The sequence below is a fragment of the Opisthocomus hoazin genome, chromosome 1 (assembly GCF_030867145.1).
Source record: "Opisthocomus hoazin isolate bOpiHoa1 chromosome 1, bOpiHoa1.hap1, whole genome shotgun sequence".
In the NCBI taxonomy this organism is placed as follows: Eukaryota; Metazoa; Chordata; class Aves; order Opisthocomiformes; family Opisthocomidae; genus Opisthocomus; species Opisthocomus hoazin.
This window is the reverse complement of record NC_134414.1, coordinates 36,780,460-36,795,396: the sequence shown is the minus strand read 5'-3', so window position 1 is coordinate 36,795,396 and position 14,937 is coordinate 36,780,460. Positions and strand designations below refer to the sequence as shown.

At 46.8% G+C, this 14,937-nt stretch overlaps 1 protein-coding gene across 4 annotated transcripts in view; it reads right to left on the bottom strand.

Annotated features, from left to right (window-relative positions):
* The window catches only part of ENOX1 (ecto-NOX disulfide-thiol exchanger 1), a 380,777-nt gene extending 376,395 nt beyond the window's left edge, over nt 1–4,382 (bottom strand). For all 4 annotated transcript variants that reach the window (XM_075432297.1, XM_075432138.1, XM_075432365.1 and 1 more), the window contains exon 1: nt 4,306–4,382. The gene's annotated coding sequence lies outside the window, so the exon portion shown is untranslated. The remainder of the gene's footprint in view (nt 1–4,305) is intronic.
* Nucleotides 4,383–14,937: the final 10,555 nt, after the last annotated feature.

Below are 14,937 nucleotides of genomic sequence, written 5' to 3'. Positions count from 1 at the left end.
TACCAAGTGCCTTTAAGTGCAATGGACTTAGCTCGGTGTTCCACAAAAGATGGATATTTAGGGGGGAGAAGGGGGAAGAAGCTTCAAGTCTTTGGTTTAGGTCATGGGTTGACTATTTCCACCAGTCGCCAACCCACATGACAGCAGACATAAGATTTTACATTCATCACCAGCAACAAATGCAGTTGGCATAATGGGAATTTCGTGGAGAGTATTTAAAATCACTTCCAAATGTCTTCCATTGTTTGCAGGCAGAATACTTCACGACCTCTCTCTCCCCTTTGTTTTTTGTACATACTTTTTGTTTTCTTTGCCTGCCTTCCTTCTGCTGCCTGGTAAACACAGGCAGAGGCTAAGTGGGGACTGCAATTAGGCAGCCATACCAAGTTTAATCTGCGGACTACCTAATTGTAAGATTTGAGGTTTGGGAGGAGTGCCATCTGAGAAGGAACCGGAGAAGAAAAATTGGAAAATGACTACTTCCCCTCAATCCATGAAGGCTTCCAAAATTCAATTAACATGTTCTAAACTAAACCATGCACACATGCTACGGCACTAAAATGTGCGATTTTAAATACAGACAAGAAAGTAGCTGCTCATTGATATTTATCAGAATTATAATATTCTCTGACCATTCCATTTCCGCCTTTTTTATTGAAGTGGCATCTGTTCTAACACTTTTGTACCTCAGCACTGGAGACGAACCAGAAAAATACCTATAGGCAATACAAACAAATTGTACGCGACTGTTGGATCTGTTAAAATAATGCCGTGAAGCCCAAAGTTGCTCAGAGAACACCGTTCCCATGCCTAGCGCAAATACTGTTGTTTAATAACGCATACATGATGAAGTTCGCCGTCTTCCCCACGGCAAATCTTTTTTGTGATTTTATGGTTTCCCAGATGGAAATAATACCTTCACTTTCACAGATTCACTGGTGCAACCAATAGGAAAACCGCCACCGTGTTTACTCACAGTGTGACCACTGTAAATATTGCTGCAGAGCAAACACTTCTATCACAGAATCCCAGAACGGTAGGGGTTGGAAGGGACCTCTGTGGGTCATCTAGTCCAACTTCCCCACCGAAGCAGGGTCACCTAGAGCAGGCTGCACAGGACCATGTCCAGCCGGGTTTTGAATATCTACGGAGAAGGAGAATCCACAACCTCTCTGGGCAGCCTGTCCAGTGCTCCGTCACCCTCAGAGTGAAGAAGTTTTGTAGGTAAAACTCTGTGAACAACTTTTTGCCACTTTCTCCTACAAAGGAAGGAAAGGTGGCAAAGAGGCAGAAGCATGGGAACCCCTCTGCTACATTGTACGCACAGCTACTCATCCATGCCTGCTCACCTCCTTTCCCTCCTGCAGCTCAGCATCTCCAGCAGCATTGGAAGCCCTGAGACCCACCGGCAGGCTGAAACGCCATGGGCAGCCAGCACCGGTACCGGGTCAGATCCACAGCTTGCAGCCACGAATTTTTTCAGATAGATGGCAGTGCACAAAGCGCATCAGAGACGGGTCCGGGGTCAAGATGCCATTTCAGCGCTCAGACACTTTAATGAAAGGAATTACTGTGTTATCAAAAGCACTTTTAGAAAGATCATGGCTTAGGACCCCATCCTGCTGCACTGTGATAGCTCCAGCTCTTTTGCAGGGGTGAACTGGGTGCCAAAGACATACACATGGCAAAGCAGCACTTAGGATTTTACATCCCTTTCCTGTGAGCGGCGCAGGATTTTCCTTTCAATACATTCCAACAAATGCAGTTTTAAAACACAAAGCTAAAGGATGACTAACAAGACAAAGTCCAAAATGATACTACAGACTGGATACAGGAGATGATAAACCTGATTTTCAAGGGTCTATAATAGCATAGGTTTAGAAATAATCCAGCAATAACAACAAATCACTCTTCTTGGCAAAAATTCTACAGCTGCTACTTAATTTTGCACCCTCTTCATTCTAACAGACATTGCTATCAAGCTAGCAGAGCAGAGCGAAATTTTAACCTTTTAACTGCACTTACGCCAGGAAATCCCTTTCTCACAAAGGGAAAATTTTAACAAAGCAGCCGAGACAAACAGGAGCAAATCTCACCGCACAATGAGCAGCTCCGCACCTACCACTCAGGGGTTTCGATGTGTAGCTATCATCATGTGGAAGCATCCACCATCGTTTTGTTTTCTGTTCGCAGTAGGGGGTTGCTAGGAAACAAAATACTATTGTCTGATTTCATGATCTATTGCCTGGTTTGCCTGGCAATAGAGTCTTCTAAATCTATTGCGGGATTATTTTATATTTTACAGAGAGATTAAGACTAACATTAAAACACGTGAACGCAGAGAGGAACAGTAAAAAATCCCTCAAAATTCAGCAGCAAGGATGTATATATTCCAAGTCGAGGAAGACAAACTATCCTGAAATGATAGGAAAGAAAAACGAACTTAAGTAGCCTGGTGATATTTACACACACACACACACACACACGCACTCACACGTGTATCGGTGTTTCTCGACTGTATCTATAGTTTTGCCGACTTGTCAAAGACTCTCCCGCTTCTGAGGACACAAAGCGTTCTCTCGCTACTCGAGACCTACTGTACACTGCAAGTTCTGTAAATACCACACGCCGCAAAACGCCCGGTGCGGGCGAGCACGCACGCTGGAGGCAGTTTTGGTCTTGGAACCCAGCTCAGGGTGGTTCCGGTGCCTTCGTTTCTTTATGTAATTGGTTTTTTGCACATTTGGACAGACAGGAGAGTCGGAGACAATTTGTCACTCTCCTCCTCCACCCCCTCGGTTGTAATATAAATAAATAAATAAAGTAGATAAATAAATAAATAAAAGCATCAGGAAAAGAGATGTAAAACTGAAAGCCAGAATAGTAAATTTCACGTATTTTTACGGCGGCGAGTCTTTGTAAAGTGAGAGATTAAAAGACTGTTACAGCCAGACAAAGGTGGGTGCCTACCATGGCACCCCCACAACACGACCGGAGACCTCAACAGCAAAAAGCAATCGCACTTAAAAGCGGAGAGTCAGATGAAGGGACTTCAGCACAAAGCCATAGAGAAGAAGGCTTTAAACAAAACCTGCGGAGCAGCTATTACTCTTTTATGAGCACCTACAACGCCACGCACTATTTTCAAAGTCCTTTCAACTTATTTATTAACGTCTATGCGTTTTATCATTCCATTTTGAAACTGAGGGGGAAAAAAAAAAAACAACGAATGAGGTACATTGTAAAAGACATCAAAGCTTTTGGCTTATGACGGCAGAACTTCCAGCGATTAAAAAAGAAAAGTAATAACGCGCAACGCAGCAAACACCCAGTTCACGGGAAGGACCCGAGAGCTTCTTCCCTGCCCCGGCCAGAGATGGGTTTCCTCAGCCTCCAACCTTCCCCCTAGACCACCAAAGCCCTCGCCAAAAAACACGTTTTCGAACTGAAAGGCGGAAAGAGGAAAGCGCAGGGGAGCTGCTTCCCCCCGGGCCGCCAGCGAGCCGCCGCCCGCCGTTCGGTCATAGCCGCGGGGTGCGGGGGCGACCCGCAGCTGGCCCCGCTGCTCGCCGGGGCGGGACGCGGCGGTCCCCCCGCTGGAGAACGGTGCCGCCGGCTCCTTGTCGCTCCCCGGCCGCGCACCGCCACCGCGTCACCCCCGAGACCGGCTTCCGAGCGCCCGCTCGGGGAAGGGGAGAGGGACGGGACGGCGTCCCCCCGCGCTGCCGCCGAGAACCGCGCCGCAGGCTGCCGTGGGGCGGCCGGGGTCCCCCGCAGCCGCCGGACCCGCGGGGGAAGAGGCAGGGCTTTGCAAGCGGGAGGGACCCCGCGGACTCCGACCCCGGCTGCCAGGCGTGTGCCCCGCGGGAGGCTGCCCGGCGCGGCGGGAGCCCCGGCCTCCCCCCCCAATCCCGCCGCTGCAGCCGCAACTGCAATTAAAAAAAAAAAAAAAAAAAAAAAAAAAAAAAAAAAAAAAAAACAAGAAAATAAAAATAAATAAATCGCCGGCTAGCGGGAAGGGGAAAGCACAGACCCGCGGCGGACGGGCGGACCCGGAGCACCACCACGAAGCGGGCGGCGGGGAGCGCAAACTTTCTGGCTCACCGGGGAGAAGCAGCGCCCGGGGGCGCGGCGCACGGCCCCGCCGAGCCGGGGGAGCCGGTAGCGGGCGGCGGGGCTGCGGCGGGGCCGGGGCAGCGCGCCTCGCCCCGCTCCCGCCGCCTTCCCCTCCGCTCCCTCCCCCCGCCGCGCCTCCCCGGCCTCCCCCGCCGGGAGCCGCCCGGGGCGCGGGACCGCCGTACCTACCGGCTGCCGGTGCGGGGCCGCGGAGCAGCGCCAGCCGCCGCCGCCCCCCCCCTCCTCCGGCGGCTGCCGGGTCCGGCGGCGCTGCAGCAGGCGGAGGACGCCCCGCGGCGGCGGGCAGCGCGCGGGGCGGGGTGGGGGGGCACCGGGGAGGCGGTGGCCGCCGAGGCACGGGCAGCGCGCGGTGCCTCCGCCTGCGCGCGCGTGTGTGTGTGTGTGTGTGGCGGGGAGGGATGCTGCAAGGGACCGAGGGAAAATTCTCCCCTCCTAGCACAGCCGCCGACGAATGGCGAGGCAGGTGTGCAGGGGAGGCGAGGCTCCCGCAGGAGGAGGGGGAGAGGGGCGGTGAGCAGGGCGGGGAGCGCACAGCCCGGCGGCGGGAGCAGCCGCGGAGCGTCACGGCGTCCCGGGGCCGCGGCCCTCCGCTCCCCCCCCCCATCCCCCGGCAGAGCTCCCCGCCGCCCGCCAGCCGTCCCCGAGGCCGCCCCTCAGGCGCAGCCGCCGCCTCGCGCAGCGGGTTTGGGCTCTTCGGCCGGTGCGGCGGGACCGGCGCTTCCTGGGGAACCCCCCGCGACGGGGAGCCGCGTGTCCCGCACACCGCCCGGTCAGAACCATCACAGAGCCGTTTGTCCTGGAAGAGACCTCTAAGATCATCAGGTCCAACCATCACCCCAACACCACCACGCCTGCTAAACCGTGTCCCCAAGTACCACATCTACACGTTTTTTAAACATCCCCAGGGATGGGGACTCCACCACTTCCCTGGGCAGCCTGTTCCAATGTCTGACCACTCTTTCGGTAAAGAAATTTTTCCTAATATCCAATCTAAACCTCCCCTGATGCAACTTGAGGCCATTACCTCTCGTCCTATCGCTAGTTACCTGGGAGAAGAGACCAACACCCGCCTCACTACAACCTCCTGTCAGGTAGCTGTAGAGAGCCATAAGGTCCCCCCTCAGCCTCCTCTTCTCCAGACTAAACAGCCTCAGCTCCCTCAGCCACTCCTCATAAGACTTGTTCTCTAGACCCCTCACCAGCCTCGTTGCCCTTCTCTGGACGCACTCCAGCACCTCAATGTCCTTCTGGTAGTGAGGGGCCCAAAACCAAACACAGTACTCGAGGTGCGGCCTCACCAGTGCCGAGTACAGGGGCACAATCACCTCCCTGCTCCTGCTGGCCACACTAATCCTGGCACAAGCCAGGATGCCGCTGGCATTCTTGGCCACCTGGGCACACTGCTGGCTCAAAGCCAAGGCTTAAAACCAGCACCCCTGAGGGGAAACCCTCGCTACAGGTTCTGATTTTTTCGCTTATTCATCTCCCAGTCCGGAGACGATCCTCAGGTGTGGCAACAGTAGCTGAGCTCGCCTTTTCTTCATGGGGCAGGTGGCCAAGGACAGCCCTTCCCAGGACAAGGCACTGGGCACAGAGGGTTTGGGGACAGCAAGCGCTTCCCCAAAGCCAAGCGTCGCTCCTAGAGACGCCGCCGAACACCTCGTCCGAGCAGAGAGCTAATGAAGGCTTTTGTGGCTGCATCTCGGCTCCCACGGAAAGTGCTTGCGCACCTGAACCCTTCCTGCCACTTGGGTGGGAAAAGCCTGCTCTTCCCCTGGCCTGAATCACCGCGCGGGGCTGCTGGCAGAGGCGGTTGTGATTCAGTGCCAGAGAAAGCCTTTGTACACCCGTTTCTAATACATTTCAGCACTTCTAGGTGACGATTAGTTGGTAAGGGAAAAGTGGCTGTGGCTGAAAGGTGGAAACGAACCTCAGATATTAAATGTTGCACGCGGCAGCTATGATATCTGGTGGTAAGAAGAAAATCTTATAGAAAAATCTCCCGGCTCTCTTTTTCCACAGTACTGCTTTCACCGAAGAGGTACTGAATCACATCCACAGGTACTGGGCTAATTATATATGCTCACCAGCCCATCGGTTTGGGTTTACCAGCAAGCACACTTACGCAACAGCAGCAATTTCCACACCGCTGGGCCCATCTGATTTAAACAAGACTGGCTTGTGTTGCCTCCGTGTGTAGCTTTTTTCCCTTGGCTGGCAGGCTATGTGTCACAGCTTCGGTTTGAGAAGTGACAACAAATAATACTGACAGAAATTACACCCAGCATTACAAGGACACGCATGTGGGGGACGAAACACGGAAATTAATGCACTGGTTTAGGTAGGTGTTAACTACCTCTGCGGAGGAGCAGGAGGCACTCTGGGCCTAGCTGGGCAGGTGTGGATTACTTATTTCTGGACTGGTTCTTGCTTTGCTTTTTAGTGGCGATACAGATAGCTGAACAGATGAAAAGTTGCTAGAGGCAGTTTTGTTAGACATAGCACTGATAAGAGTAAGACATAATTACAACTTGGGCGTCCTTTTCTACATTATTTACAATAAAACACATCTTTTCAGTCTTTTAAAGCACAGGCCCTAAGCTTGTTCATTCTTAAGCAAGCACCTCTTAAAAAGCACATGGAAAACGTGCTGGGAAGTTCATGCACAGCTCATACTTCACCTGCAGTGTAAATTAGCTTGCGAAATCAAGGACTAGTTAAAAAAACCCACACAAACTGCAGTGCCTGAATATATTTTTTAAGTTTGTGGCCTTTATCTGTGTCAAATTTGCTTCTTCATCTCTTTTTTTGCTATCACTGGATGCAATTGTACTTAGAAACACACACACACATCGACAGAATACAGACAGTTTAGACACACTGCTCTTGACTGTTGCGTAAGCCTTGGCTGATTTAAAACAGAGGTAAAGGAAAATCTCTGCCAGTGTTGGGCTTGTTTAATGTAACTGACTGAAGTGTGAAAATGCTTGATAAGGTTATTTCATTACGGCAATTTAGGGTTATCCCCTCCTTCCCTCCCACAGAACTGCCTCGATAAGTGCGTGCACAGAAACACGCGTGCACAAAGCTGCAGAACAAAGATTTACCTTCTTTGCGTGATTTTCAGTAACACTTTCACCATTTATCTGCTATTTGTAGGTCGGTACAGCGCCTGGGTCCAGCCAAGACCTCACTTTGTTAAGTTCTGAGTAGCTCTTGCGACGTTGCTGGCTCGACCCTGGAGACTTTACAGACTAATTTTTTAATAACTGAAGGATTTTTTTTTTGTAATTTAAAAAACGACTCATTTTAGCTCTCACATAAGCATGCATTATACCCCAAGGCTTCAATCAGAGCTGCACAGACATATCGGAGAGCACAATTAGGCCCTCTGGACCTTTTAAAGCTTCAAAAATAGTCATGTGTAATACCTTCTTCTATGGATCCTGCAAGCTTTAAGAGAATTTTTGAAAGCTGTAAATTCCTATTTATCCACTAAGAGGCTCACAGGCAATCTTCCCCTAATGGAAATAGAACTGTAAAGCTGAAACATTAATATACACAATATGATACATTACACAGGGATAGACTCGTCGGAGCCAGCGAGAGGGCACGGCGGCCATGCCGCTACAGAGCCAGAGCCAAGCAGGCTCGCCCCGCTTACTCGGCTTCCTGCACACGGTTTCGCTATCTGATTTATATTAGCACTGTACGATTCTCTCTTTAAAAAAAAAATAAAAATCTGACCTTTGGATCCCTCATCTGCATTGGCTGGCAGCTGGTGTTGGCGAATCGGAGGGCAAGGTTTGGTCTAAATGCGAGACAGCTATTCTTCAATAACCGCGCTGTTAATATGCAAATCTCCGTCCTCCGTTGACTGTAATCTCCTGCCTCTGATTGGCTTCAGTGATGAAAAAAAATCAGGTTATTCGTTAGCAGGCAAAATATGCTCTTCAGGTTCCCCCTTAAGATGAAGCGTTATAAAGCCTCGAGAATGTACATGCTGGAGACAAACAACAACAAAGCAAGACAAAAAGAAGCCAAGAAAATGGGATTAGAAATATGATAAAAGGGGAAATTGTGCATTTGAAAATTCTCCTGATTCCCTTTCTTCTTCTTGACTTTCTCTTGGGAGTTTTGCCCGTGACTGCAGATGGGCCAGTTTTGTTGATTTCTTTTTCAGCCCTTGCCTTCTACATACAATGGCGTGCTCGAGTTCACAGCAGAAGACCTGAATTTGTACTAAGAATGTAATTTCTGTACTGGAAGACACGCACGTGTCTGTCTTCACTGGTCAGCTTTGATGGCCTGCAAACAGAACACTAGGAAGAAATATTTCAATATGTATTGATAAATATCTTGATATCAAAAAGGTCAACGGAGCAACTGAGCAAGAAACAATCCATGGTTCAACTCTTTAAAGGCCGTCGCAGGAAACAACCACCAATATCAGCACCAAGATTAGAGTATTCTTCACGAAACGCTAGACTCGGCTAACCGCTGAAGTTAGCAGGACATTTTCTGCAAGACTTGAGCTGATGGGAACGCTCATGCCAACTCAGCTGTCGAGACAAACAGTTAATGTTCCATCAGAGTCAAACACAGCATACAAGAGTAAGATGTGTTCTCCATTACATGGTATGAAAAATAAATCGTTCAACCAACTACAGTAGTGTTAAATTTTGAGGAACCTTCGTAAAGCTGGGTTGGGCTTGGGGATCTCCAAAGCGGATACACAGCCACACTGTTCCTCCTTTTCTGGCTTTATTTTGTAATTTTTCCTTCATTCTTGCAATTCACTTTTCTGTGAAACATAGAACCTGAGAAGCTGCATTGTCTTCATTCCTGTACAGATGCGGCCAGCTCTCCTGCTTCCTTCTCTGAAGTGGCAGATGAGATCAAACTGGTAATTTCTTAGATGCATGTATCTGGGCCAAAATGGTGGTCCCAGTGAAATCAGTATTAATTTTATCATCAGTTTTGTCACAACTGTGATTTTGCTTCTGGGGATTGGCAGCAGAGTATTTTTGGAGGACTGGACGTTGACTCTGATTTCCAGATAAGGTGAAGAAGGCCAGGTGCTGTTGGCATACGAGTGACCCTTCTCTTTCTCCAGGCTTTTTGCCAAGGGGGAGTTAGATTATTTTGGGTGGGTGGACAATGCCTCTTATGAGAAAGAAGCAGAGTTCTGAGAAGCAAGGTAATCTTGCCTGCGTTTCCCACAGGGCATGCAATGCAGCTCCTTGTACAAATTACTAAACAAAGAGTGGAGCACATGCGCCTGTGAGGAACCTGCAGTAAGAGCGTGATGCTGTTTCCCAACTGCAAGTCCTTGGACACCTTGGAAGGATGGAGGGCTGAGCTCAGAGGGGACTTCACACAGGGCTTTTGCTTAACTTGCCACAAAGAGAGTTGTAAAAAGAGATAGCTATGCCGCAGAGCTGCTTTCCTTTTCTGTCCCACACATTTCAGACACAAAGATAATGGGAAGACCACAAACAGAAATGCAGGCAAATACCTGAAACTAAAGGTTAGAAGGAAAAGATTTTGACAAGAACAGCGTGGGCTTCCCACAGGAAAGGTCAAACAGTGACCTCCACATATTAATACCACTTCAGCTACCATAAAGGCACTTTAATATTTGAGTTTCAGCAAAAAGCCTGAAAAATGCACTATGCAATCCATTTATTCTGCTGGGTTTTTTTCCCCAAGTGGTATGACCATCTGTTTCAAATATATATAAGCACTCTCTTTTAATAAATAATAATAATAATAAAGCTAGGTAATAATTAACTCTTAGATGTGTTCTTCCTGTTCTTGCTCTAGGTAAAAAAGAAAAAAAAGTCCACATGCTTCAGCAGCCAGAGCTACAAGCACATCCAACCAGATAATTGACACAGTCGTTGCGCCAGTGCAATGTTAACTCTGTTTTAAGCTTCCTCAAATCATCTAGCTTTAGCAAGTACGTAACTTAATTGGATTGCTACAGCCCTGACAGCTTCCCATGTACCCTACCTTAACGGATTTCATCGTTGCTGTACGACTGGATACCTACGCTAAAGCTGTCAGTCCTGAGAACTGTCACCAGCCCTGCAGCTCGTCTTTCATCTTCCGGTCACCATCAGAAAATGAAAACAACTGCGTCTCCCCGCTAAATCTGAAAAATAAAATTTGGGAGATTTTACAACTGTCACGCATCAGAAGCAGAAGATTTGGGCCAAACCTCGCATCCTTGGTCACGTAGGTGGTTCTCTGCCATGTGGCCGGTTCCACTGAAACTCCCGTTAAATAAAGCAGGCTCATCAAAATAATCACTCATAGTTAGATGAGGGGAAGATTGCTGAACGAGGTCGTTATAATCCTAAAGGGCAAAACATGAAGATGGTTTACAAGGCGACACTACGTTTGCTCAGTAAACACAGCTGGATGGTGTGGATAATACAAGCTAACCAGCAGGTTGACGTATTCTAAAATGCAGTTTCAGTTTCCGCCTTAACGAAGCAAAAGCTAACAATAACTGTAATCTGGAGATGTCCCCAAGGGAGGAGTGACAGGTAGGTGCCAAAGCATCACCAGAAGTGTGTGAGAATTAGATACCTCTTTGCCATTTGACTCAGCACAGACCTTCCTGGCTTCAGAGATCTTTTGAAAGCGAAGATTGGTGTTTTGACCTTTACACTGTCTCTTTGCTGCTCGTTTCCTGAATGCCCATTGCACTTTATCACTATTCTGCTCATTCTGTAGCACAAGTCTCTTTTTTATTTACAGGTCCCCCAAAGCAAGCATAATCCTTGTTCTTAGCTCTTACGTGGGCTACCCAGATATTATTGCCCCATTTTGGGGAGGGAGGGAGGCACACTGAAAGCACAGAGTTGCTCAGGCTTTCTCATGTTAATGTTAATAAATGCCAAGTTAAGCTACTACTGATTATTTTGTAGTCAAATGTGTGTTTTTTCAACAACACCATGGACAATTTTCAAAACAGACAAAAGTAAACATTCTGGAAGAACCTGTTCCAGTAGGCTAGTCCTAATTTTTTAGTATTTTTTTGAGGGGTGAGTGTCTTTTTTTTTTTTAAACCATTCATAATGACAGCTATGCAGAAAATGATGTACGAAATTACCATTTCCAGCCACTCTTCCCTGTGGGCACCATTTTTTCAGCAACTGCCCCTCTTCTTTGTGCTTTAGGTGATGAGTAGTCCTTGCACAAACCTATGAGATAGGCTGTTAAAGGATTACTTTTCCCAAGCTATAGCATTCTTTAAGTCAAAGACCTAGCCTGACCTACCTTGTTTGTGAAGATCTTCCTCAGTGAGACTACAAAATCCTTCCACTGTTCTTTGTCATAACCACATCACTGTGCAAATTTTCCACAAACGATTAACTATCGATACAGTCCATCCATACTTTCATCAAGTAATCCTTAATCCAAGCAATTCTCACCCCCAGCATTGCACCTCAGTGTTGTAAATAGTCTAGAATTCTACCTAGGAGGAGAAATCCTGATTTTTTCCTACTTAGTTCAGCGGTCACTAAAATGCAGCCTCATCTGGGGCGGCTCTTTAGGAACACACAGCAGTGCTATATGACATGATGATCGGGAATGGAAAAGAAAGACTAATGTATTCACAGCTGAAACGGCAACTGAAATTTCCATAGGCAGAATATAATTACCTGAGCTGGCATTCTGCCAGGACACTGGGGTTAACATTATTACTCTGACAATACTCCTATTTATGGGCAATATAGAAAAAAAGTAACAACAGGATTTTTTAATTGAACCAGTGTGAACTCAACTACAGTAGGTTGCAGTCCAATTAAAATTGACAGCCCAGTGAAGCGGATACACATAACACACAGATAAATATAGAAAATCCAAGTTGTTCTCTTTTTTTTTGTCTTCTCCTCTTGACGTGTTTTTTGGGTTTTTTTGTTTTTGTTTTTTTTTTTTCTGCTGGATATCTCGTTTCATTTTCTAAATCTTTTGATGCCAGGAAACGATCATTGACTGGAAACACTTACTAGCTTTTTGCAGACAGTTTTCATAACTTAAAATAAAGATGGAAAAATATATCCTGTTAAATGTTTCAGCATTGCATTTCTTTCCTTTTCTACAGCACACAGTATTAAAATTACATTGGCTGTGCAGCAGGAGAATAGAAAGAGCAACTGCTTTTAACCTTTAATAGTAAATGACGCTGAAGTCACTAAATCTGTTTTTGAAGCACACACGGTGCACGCACTACCAACTGGAAACTTGTAGCTAACCTGCAAGGGAGCAGTCTGATCTCCCACCAAAAATGCTGCAGAGGCTGAATCCTGAAAGGCAAAAACTACCTTCTTTTCTCTTTTTTTTTCTTCTTTGGGGAAAAATAAATGCTTGAAACAGCATAAAATGTCTTACACTGTTTACTCTTGGTTCTGTAGTCTTTACTCACACAAGTATCCCTTTCTCAGACATGCAGAACCATGCAAGCACCCACCTAGGTCAATGGGACTCCTGGGGAATTAATATTCCCTATCTGATAGAGGTGTTGCGAGGCGTACTTCATTAGTGTTCTGAAGCACTCCAAGAGCCCTAGATAACAGCTGTTCTACGTTGTAAGAAAATAGTAGTATTCATTATTACAGAAGAGCTAAACCGTGTTTGTAATTGATCATTGGCTGAATCTTTTCCAAAGTTATTGGGTTTGGAGATATGCCTCAAAGCAAATCTGTTATTTAATAGAATGAAGAAAGCAAAGCAGCAACAGGGCATGTTTTAAGAGCAAAACAGAAGAAAGCTCCCCTGGGCTGTATCCTGTTGACCTCTAGTTCCATTACTGTTTCTAAAATGTTTTTCCATTTAAGGCATTGCCACTGAATCATTCCCAGGAAGCCCTGGGAAAGGATATAAAGTGAGGTCTCTACTAAGCTGGTAAGTAACATCTCTAAAAATGGAGGATTGATTTATGTTTTACTGGCAGCCAGGTTTAAGGGGGAAAAACCCTCCAGGCTTTGGTTATGAATCTTCTATAATATAATAAATGGTGCCATCTACTGGCTCCCCTCCGCTTTTCATCAGTGTCAGGGTGTGATTGGACAGTATAGCCGCCGCAAGTAGCATTAACACACCAAAGAAATCAAGCCAACGTGACTGTAGCTAGCATGCTGTCTGACAACGGATCTTGGAATGATTTACAGGGGTTTCCGTAAGGCGAACAAGCCTAAAATGAAATAAGAGTAGTAGGAGAAAGAAAAATGGCAAGATGCAAGCGAGGGAGAAAAGGCAGCGTTCCAGCAGACATATGAAACTGGATGAAGGGTCGATACTGAAGACAGATTCAGCTAAGCTGAACCAGATGCAGCCATCCCATAGGACAAATCAGTGACGAGACCTCGGGGAGGAGAGCTTCTCCAATCTCCCCCAATTAATTCTCCGTTAGAAAAAGAATAGCCAGTTGTGCTGGTTTTTCCCCTTCCACCCACTCCAGTTCCTACTACTAAACAAAGAATGAAATGTAAAGCGCCCTGACAGAAAAAATATGCAGATAGACAGAGAAGTTATGGGTCAATTTCTTTGTCAGAGCTCAATATTTTTCCTGATTTACACCAGGAACAAGCTCTGACTCTCTGACTTCTGCCTCAGAAAACTACATGAACCGTGCCATGTTCTGCTCTTAGGTACATTGAGCAATCTTGGCACCTCTTCTGGGGCCAAACTGGACTCACTGAGTAGAGGAACTGCTACAGAATATTTTTTGTTGCTGTTGTTGCTTTTAATGTATCTGGATCATTTGCTTGAAAAAGCAAAATCAGCTGTAGAGCTATTTTTCTCTGATTTCTGAAGGACAAGAGACTAGTGCAATCACAGCATCTGGCAAAGGGTAAAGAGTCTCAAAAATACACAATTTTGTCAAGCGCTTCACAAAAAGCAAAGTGACTGTTAGTGCTCCTTTGGAGGAAAAAGCACAAGCGGAAGCTCTTCTTAGACATCAGACAACCCCACCAGACACAAATCTGTAAGAAAGTGCTCTCCTTCAGTTCAGCTTCTTGTAAAATATGTGTTTGTCATGATAGTCTTCACCTGGTAAGAAACAGATAAGCAAGACAGGATGGAAATGCAGGTTATCAGGACTTTTATTGCTAGAAATGGAACCTGCATCAGAGAAAGTTACAGCTTCCTGGGCTCCAGCTTCATCTCCTATCAATGAAGATCATGTTTAGCTGTGCCTCATGGAGTGCTTTTAGACTTTAAAAGTACAAGAGATCATGGAAACCGTATCTTGACACAAACGTAGATTTCGCCGTGCCTGAATCAGAAGTGCAAAGAGAGTGAGCAGGTTGCACAGCAGAGTCCCATCTCCACTCCCGGACCCCAGGTCAAGAGTTTCATATAGCGCTCAGGAGTATGAGTTTTGGCAGCAGCCACGCACTGAGGAATTTCAGGCAATACTACTCCACCTGGAATTGTGCTGGAAAGCACTGGGAACTCTGGAGTTGCTGTGGAAAGCCTTTCATGCAGCGCTGAAGATGAGATGTTTCTGGAAAGTAAAATCACAGAACACAGGTTGAGAAACCTAGTGCCACACATGCAACCAGGATTTTCCAAAGTGAGTAACTGAGGGCCGCAAAGAAGCTTATGACAATAAAAGTGGTATACATTTTGTCATTAGCATGCAGACCCAATCTAACAGACTCTGTTTTCGTGTGAATGTGTGCAAATGTTTTCTTCTCACTTCATTTAGTTTACCCGGTAGCTAATGGCCTGATATCGCAAACCTGAAGTTCTATAGATTTCGTATATCACTAGATACAG